General features: G+C 45.8%; 1 protein-coding gene and 1 long non-coding RNA gene across 2 annotated transcripts in view; both read left to right on the top strand.

The window, feature by feature from the left end:
* The first annotated feature begins 332 nt into the window (after positions 1–332).
* On the top strand, positions 333–3,311 carry LOC109309265. Its single transcript, XR_002100865.1, has 3 exons — positions 333–401; positions 842–845; positions 3,278–3,311. It is a non-coding gene; the product is annotated as an uncharacterized LOC109309265 (long non-coding RNA).
* A 2,791-nt stretch (positions 3,312–6,102) lies between these two features.
* Positions 6,103–7,318, top strand: part of LOC109309051 (NAD(P) transhydrogenase, mitochondrial-like) — an 82,751-nt gene continuing 81,535 nt past the window's right edge. Inside the window, exon 1 of the mRNA XM_019533651.1 lies at positions 6,103–6,201. The gene's annotated coding sequence lies outside the window, so the exon portion shown is untranslated. The remainder of the gene's footprint in view (positions 6,202–7,318) is intronic.

Below are 7,318 nucleotides of genomic sequence, written 5' to 3'. Positions count from 1 at the left end.
TGGAGAAGGCCTGGCTGATTAAATGCAGTCACAAGATGAACACAACAATATAATACTGGCTCTTTAATTTTACTCTAGGTTTGGTGAAATAAGGAAATGAATGGGTTGAGGTTGATGGATGCAACCCAAAGAACAGATGAAATTTTTAACAGAACCCATGCTTGAAGGAATGAAGCAGTTATTTAGTGATACAGATCATCACAGGTTACAGGGGTGGGCAAATGAAAATAGGATGGGATTCAATACTGACAAGTGCAGGGTGCTGCACTTGGGCAGTAGGAACCAGCAGCATACCTATCAGCTGGGGAGCTCCCTTCTCAAAAGCACGGTGGCAGAAAAAGATCTTGGAGTCATTATTGACTCCAAGATAAACATGAGCTGACAATGCGAGAACACGGTCAGTAGCGCTAACCTGCACAGATCCATCACAAGCAGGACCAAGGAGGTGATCCTCCCCGTCTGTGTGACACTGGTCAGGCCACAGCTGGAGTACTGCGTCCAGTTCTGGGTGCCACATTTCAGGAGGGATGTGGACAGCATGGAGAGTGTCCAGAGGAGGGCCGCTCGCATGATCTGGGGACAGCAGGGCAGACCCTATGAGGAGAGGCTGTGAGACCTTAACCTGTTTGGCCTTCACAAGAGAAGGCTGAGGGGGGACCTGGTGACCATCTATAAACTTACTAGGGGGGTCCAGCAGGGTTTGGGAGAGACCTTGTACCCCCGAGCACCTCCCGGAGTAACAAGGAATACTTGCCCTAAATTGCTAGAGAGTTGTTAGACTAGACATCAGGAGGCGCTACTTCACAGTCAGGGCAGCAAGGATCTAGAATCAACTTTCAAGGGAAGTGGTGCTGGCTCCTACCCTGGGGGTCTTTAAGAGGAGGCTGGATACCTACCTGGCTGGAGTCATCTGAGCCCAGTTTTTCTCCTGCCCTGGCAGGGGGCCAGACTACAAGACCTACAAGGTCCCTTCCAACCCTACATCTATGAATTTATGTAACCTAAGGATTTTGGTAGAACCTTACACTGCTCTTGGTTTCCCAGGTAACAGCTGTGACCAACAGACCTTTCTAAGTCATTCTGAAACCACACAAGAAACAGAAATGTTGATATAAATAAAAATTAACAAGTTGTGCCCAGCAACAATTGCATTAAAATATTTTTTCATACAATATGAAAAAGGAACACATTACATGGCTGTTTTAGAACTGTTTGTGTAAGTACATGAATTATTGGTTCTCAATCTTTTGCATAGTTGTATCATCACAATAGGCACAAAAAGACAGAGATTTTAGAGCAATTTAGTGAATTCTGACTTTCCATTTGCTATGGGGAGAGTGAAAACTGTAAAATATAACTTCTAAAAGGGCCCCATGATTGCACAATAGCAGGTTCTGTAGAATGTTCTTATACTTAAATAAAATCTTTAAAAATTAACTCTTTATTATTTATTTCCACATAAGATGTCAAAGAAGATCTCAGCAATGAGATTGTACAATAATATGCAGGATGTGGTTATACTTGTAATACTGTATTATTCATTTGTTCTTGGCAAAGTCTTGAGAACAAGTCTTGACCAAATGTTGTAAAAGAAAACAAATCTGGTGTTTATCTTTATCTCATAGATCAAGCTTTCCATTTCTGCTATGAACCAGATTCGGTTTCACCATTTTTCTTCCATGACAGGCCAAGTATGTTTTTATCTTCTGTAAAAATCAGTGCCTTCAGCAATATCTTTTTAGAATCCTATGATCTGTGCAGGAATGGTAAACTTTATGGTGTAGTACTGTTATCTAAAGCAGATGACTTCCCCATAATGTTATTGGCTGACTCTTTAATTTGATTTTGCCAAAAGTTTTGGTAAAATGAGGAAATGATTGGCTTTTCTATATAAAATTAAATAGGGGAAGCTACACTGAAAGAACATTAGTAAAGGTATCCAAGAGGGCCTGAGGGCAAAAAAGGTGGCATACAGTCGGTGGAAGCAAGGGGCAAGTATCAAGGAGGATTACACCTCTGTTGGTCATGATTGCAGGGAGGCGGTTAGGAAGGCCAAGACAGAGACGGAACTAGGGCTGGTGACCAGAATTAAGGATAACAAAAAGTCTTTTTTCAAATACATAGGGAGTAAGAAGGTGGCACCAGTGAACGTGGGGCCCCTATTGGACAGGCTTGACAATCTGGTGATTGCAGAAAAGGAAAAAGCTGAGCTCTTCAATGAGTTCTTTGCCTCCATTTTCCTTAGCAGGGACTGGGACAATTCCTCCACTAGGATTATGGACAGGTTCCGGGGATAAGATGCCATGCCTAGGGTCAGGGACAATCTAGTTAGGGAACTTTTGGAGGGGCTGGACATGTATAAATCAGCAGGTCTTGATGCTCTTTATCCGAGGGTACCGAGGGAATTGGTGGAAGTCATAGCAGGGCCCCTGGTATGGCTGTATGAGTGTTCGTGGTGGTCTGGCCAGGTCCCACAGGACTGGAAAAGGGTCAGTGTGGTCCCCATTTACAAGAAAGGGAGAATGGAGGACCCAGGTAACTATAGGCCAGTTAATCTCACCGTGGTCTTTGGGAAGACCTTTGAGAAAATTATCTGCGGGGGCCCAGCATGGGAAGTAATGCTCAGGGGCAACCAACACAGGTTCATTGTGGGCAGATCCTGCCTGACTAACCTTGTTTCCTTTTATGACCAGGTCACAAAGTCCTTGGATGTGGGTGTTGAGGTAGATGTTGTCTACCTGAACTTCAAGAAGGCCTCTGACACTGTTTCTCACCCCATTTCCATACAAAAACTAAGTGACTGCAGCATTGATGCCTACACAGTCCAATGGGTGGCAAATTGGCTCAATGGTCGCACCCAGAGAGTGGTGGTGGATGGGTCATTTTTGACCTGGAGGAATGTGGGCAGTGGAGTTCCCCAGGCCTCGGTCCTTGGGCCTGTGCTATTCAACATCTTTATCAGTGACTTGGAGGTGGGCATGGGAAGCATGCTGTCCAAATTCAATGATGGCACAAAGATGTGGGGAGAAGTAGGCACATTGGAGGGGAGGGACAGAATCCAGCTAGATCTAGACAGGTTACAGAAGTGGGCAGATGAGAATAGGATGGAGTTCAATGCAGACAAGTGCAAGGTGCTGCATCTGGGGAGAAGGAACCTGCAATGCACGTGGAGGCTGGGGAACACCATTCTCAACAACACAGGGGCTGAAAAAAATCTTAAAGTCATTGCTGACTCCAGGATAGGCATGAGCTGCCGATGCAAAGAAGTGGTCAATAGGGCTAACTGCACCTTGTTGTGCATACACAGATGCATCACAAGCAGGTCCAGGGAGGTGATGCTCCCCCTCTATGCAGTGCTGATCAGGCTGCAGTTGGAGTACTGCATCCAGTTCTGGGTGTTGCACTTCAAGAGGGATGTGGCTAACCTTGAGAGGGTCCAGAGAAGGGCCACTCGCATGGTCAGGGGGCAGCAGGCCAGGCCCTATGAGGATAAACTAAAGGGCCTGAATCTATTCAGCCTCCACAAGAGAAGACTGAGAGGGGATCTGGTGACCAGCTATAAACTCACCGGGAGGGACCAGCGGAAAATAGATGAGGCCCCGTTCCCTCGGGCACCACCTGGGATAACAAGGAATAATGGCCACAAATTGATTGAGAGTAGGTTCAAGCTAGATATCAGGAGCCATTACTTTATGGCTAGGGCTGGCAGGCTCTGGAATAGGCTCCCAAGGGAGGGGTCCTCTCCCCTAACTTGGGGGTCTTCAAGAGGAGGTTGGTTAAATTTCTGCCTGGGGTATTATGATCCCAGCACTTGTTCCTGCCCAGGGCAGGGGGTCAGACTTGATGATCTATTCATGTCCCTTCTGACCCTAGAAACTATGAAACTATTCAGGTTGCAAAGTCAAGCACTCAAACATTAGAAATGGTGGAGTTAAGGCTGTCTGGTTATATGCATTATTACAGTCTTTAATTTCAGTTAATGTTTTTTTCATGGAATCCCTGCTTCCTTCACAGGAAGCACAGGACAGACAGTGTTCCTAAAATGAAGAGTTAGGCAGCATTGTGCTTTCTTTTGGGTATTCAGTATGCAGCCCCATGTCTTATTTGCTGTACACAATCCGATCCCTGCTCTAGAGACAGACCTGCTAATATCCCATAGACATTGCTACAGAACATACCTGAGTAGTACTGGACTATTTCACAGATATTCATTAACATATCTTCACGTGATCCCAATCAGGAATAGTGGGTATTTCCCTGGTTTACAAACATGAAAGTTAAGAGCAGATTGATGAGGGTCAAAAGTGTCAGCTGACTTGTGGATGTCTAGTGCCTGATTTTTCAGAAGATTTGTCATTTTATAGCCTTTGGTTTATTCAGAACATTTTAACCGTCCTTTCATCTTTCAGGGTTCAGCCCTTTTGCAACTCAGACACCAGAGGTCTCAGCTGGATCTGTGGAATGTGACAAACACAGCTACTGCAGGAAGGGAAGTATGGGCATCCCTGAGCATCCTGTTCACTGTAACTCATCCCTACGTAAACAACTTATTTTAGAAGTGTAGAAAAATGCTATTCATGACAGTGATGAATGATATTCAGAGACTTTTCACTAATGATGCCAGCTATAAGCAGAACCAGACTGTGAGACAACTGAGAATGGCCATCCTTTCAGCAGAGTGGGGAATAACTCAGTCACTGTGTGAAAGGCAGGAGTGGTATTCAAGGCAGGAAGGAAACAGTGCTGGCAGTGTGGAGATGCTCAGTTACTGTCTGGATGAACTTGGTCCATAGCCTCTATGTAATTTGCAATAATTATATAAAATATAATGTCCAGCATGGAGACTAAGTGAATCTAGGAGTAGATGGTGTCTGATGGTTCATGTAAGCCATCAGGCAGGCCAGATAGACAGTGCCTGGTTCAACTCAGGCCACATGGTAATTCTGATCCAGTGCCCAAGAGCTGGTGTGGTGGTCACTATCTAGCCATGGAGGGGCAACCCAGCCCCACAGTAGGGTAAGGGAGATTTACCCAGCCCTGCAGGTGGAAGGGAGGGTGGGATGTGACCTGGCCCCAAGCTGGCTTCCTGGGGGTAATGGGGCATGGCTCAGCCTTGCTGGTGAAAGTGAGCATGACTTAGCCCAGCCTTTCAGGGAAAGGAGGTGTGGCCCAGGCTTGAAGAGGTGGGGCATGGCCTGGATCCAACCCAGTCCCACAGTAGGAAGGGAGATTGGTTTGGATCTGACTGGGCACTTGGGGTTTGGAAATTTGGTAGGGGAGGAGGGTGGCCATCTCTTCCCTGATACCAAATTTCCTGACCCGTGGGGAGCCCTGCAGGCCAGGTGTGATGGCTCTGTGGGTCGCATTTGGCCTGCAGGCCAGAGGTTGAGCACCTCTGCTGTAACCTGTTTTGAAGCTTGTTGCCTCTTATCCAAGGGCTGAATAATTTCACTGGCGAGTGAAATGATCCCTATGTATAACCAGTGTTGTCTGCTTTGAGAATACAGCTGGAAGGATGCTGCCATTATACAAAGGAGTATTTGACACAAGTGGTACAAAACATATCTTACAGCAGTGCTGAAAAGGATCTCAAGCTATTCGCATTGTTTTTATAAAAGACATTATGGTGGAGCTTTGAGTAGGAGAAGGGATCTGTGGAATAGGAGCCAGCTCCATTTTGTCCCCCATACTTAGGGCTGATTGCGTATCAAAGGGTAAGACCACATTCAAGAAAAGAGAAAATGCAGGCCTTGTGACAAGTTAAGGTCATCACTTAACCTTTATAGTGATGCTAGGACATTAGAAATGTGTTGTTAAGTTGCTAGAGGTAAGTCCTGGAGCAGAGGGATCAGTGCCTCAACTTACCGGAGGCTACTGCCCCTGACTGTTCTTATAGGACTACTGCATAAAGATCTCACTGCTAGACTAAATGCACTCTCCAGTGCTTCAGGGAGCTTCCGAAATATCAGAGCTGTGGGCAGGCTGCCAGAAACCCCCAGCATGCTTGCTATGAGTCTCCATGCTCCTAGTACCAAATTTAATGTCTTCAGATCACATGGTATCTTTTTATAGATCATATGAATGTACTTGTGCCCAGAGCCACTGAGCTGCTGACATGAAGGTCACTTACTGACTGTCCCCTTCCCTCTCAGCTTGTATCTCATGGGGGACAGCAGAAACTCCTAAGGACACCAATCTCAGGTTAGTCTCATTGTATTTGTCTTCTTCCTTCACTGTGTCCCACTTGCCTTTACAGGTTTGGCTGGCATAGCAGTCCCCTCTTTTTATGGAGGAAAGGGGCTTACTCCTGCTGTTGCTGCAGGACAGGGCTGCGGTGACAGGGTGAGTGAGATTAAATATCTCATACAAATATACAGCACAACCCTGTATCTCAAGAGGCATGGGGCAGTTGAACATCTCTCTGTTCCCTAAATAAAGGAATCTCCTTCCCACTGAATGAGATGTGGCAGGGCTGAAATCAGGGGTTATAGTAACATCTACTAGGGAAGGAATACAGCGGATCATGTTTGGTCCAAATTATGTTGCTATGAATTTATAGTAATCTTAATTTATCTCACTCAGGTGAATAGAATTACACCAGTGCAAACGTAATGTGAATGAAATTATGATCAGGCTTTGTGAAAGGCTTATGAATCCCCAGCAGGCCTTCAGGTTGCAAGAGAGCAGTTGTGGGAGGCCTGGGAGGTTCCATACAAGGATGTTAATATCTGGGAACTGCAAATGTCAGCACCATGTTGGAAACATATATATTGACTTTTATTCCACCACAGCAAGCAGTGTGGTATTAAACAGTTGCATTTGGAGGAGGCTTGCTCAGACTTTTTTTTAAAATAGCCTCTATTTCCTTCAGTGTGAATCAGTTTGCTTGTGATCATGCTTTTGTCTCAGAGTAAATTATGAATTTGTATCTGGCTATACTTGCTAGTAGGGCTGTGTGAAGCTTCAGTCGCTGATTCGATTTGGTGGAGATTCAGCCCGATTTGGCAGCTGGATCTCTTAAATCCAAATCAAATCAGGAGACCCTTTAATCTCTCCGAATCGAATCAGAACCCTCCAAATTGATTCGGAGAGATTCAGGAAGATTTGTCAATTCAGATGTAGACACAGCTTTAAATGTTTTTTCTACATACCTCAAGGTACCAGGTTGCTCATGAATGCTGCAATGCTGGGGCAGATGCAGCATCCCACAGGAGCATGGGGGTGGTCCCCAGCATGCTTGGCAGCAGACCCGGAAGTGGACCAGAACTGCAGAAGCAGTTCTGGTCCACTTCTGAGTCTGCCAGGGAGCACACAGGCC

Source organism: Crocodylus porosus, unplaced genomic scaffold (genome assembly GCF_001723895.1).
Source record: "Crocodylus porosus isolate Cpor-Errol unplaced genomic scaffold, CroPor_comp1, whole genome shotgun sequence".
In the NCBI taxonomy this organism is placed as follows: domain Eukaryota; kingdom Metazoa; phylum Chordata; order Crocodylia; family Crocodylidae; genus Crocodylus; species Crocodylus porosus.
The sequence above is the reverse complement of the archived record's forward strand: the minus strand, read 5'-3'. Positions and strand labels throughout refer to the sequence as shown.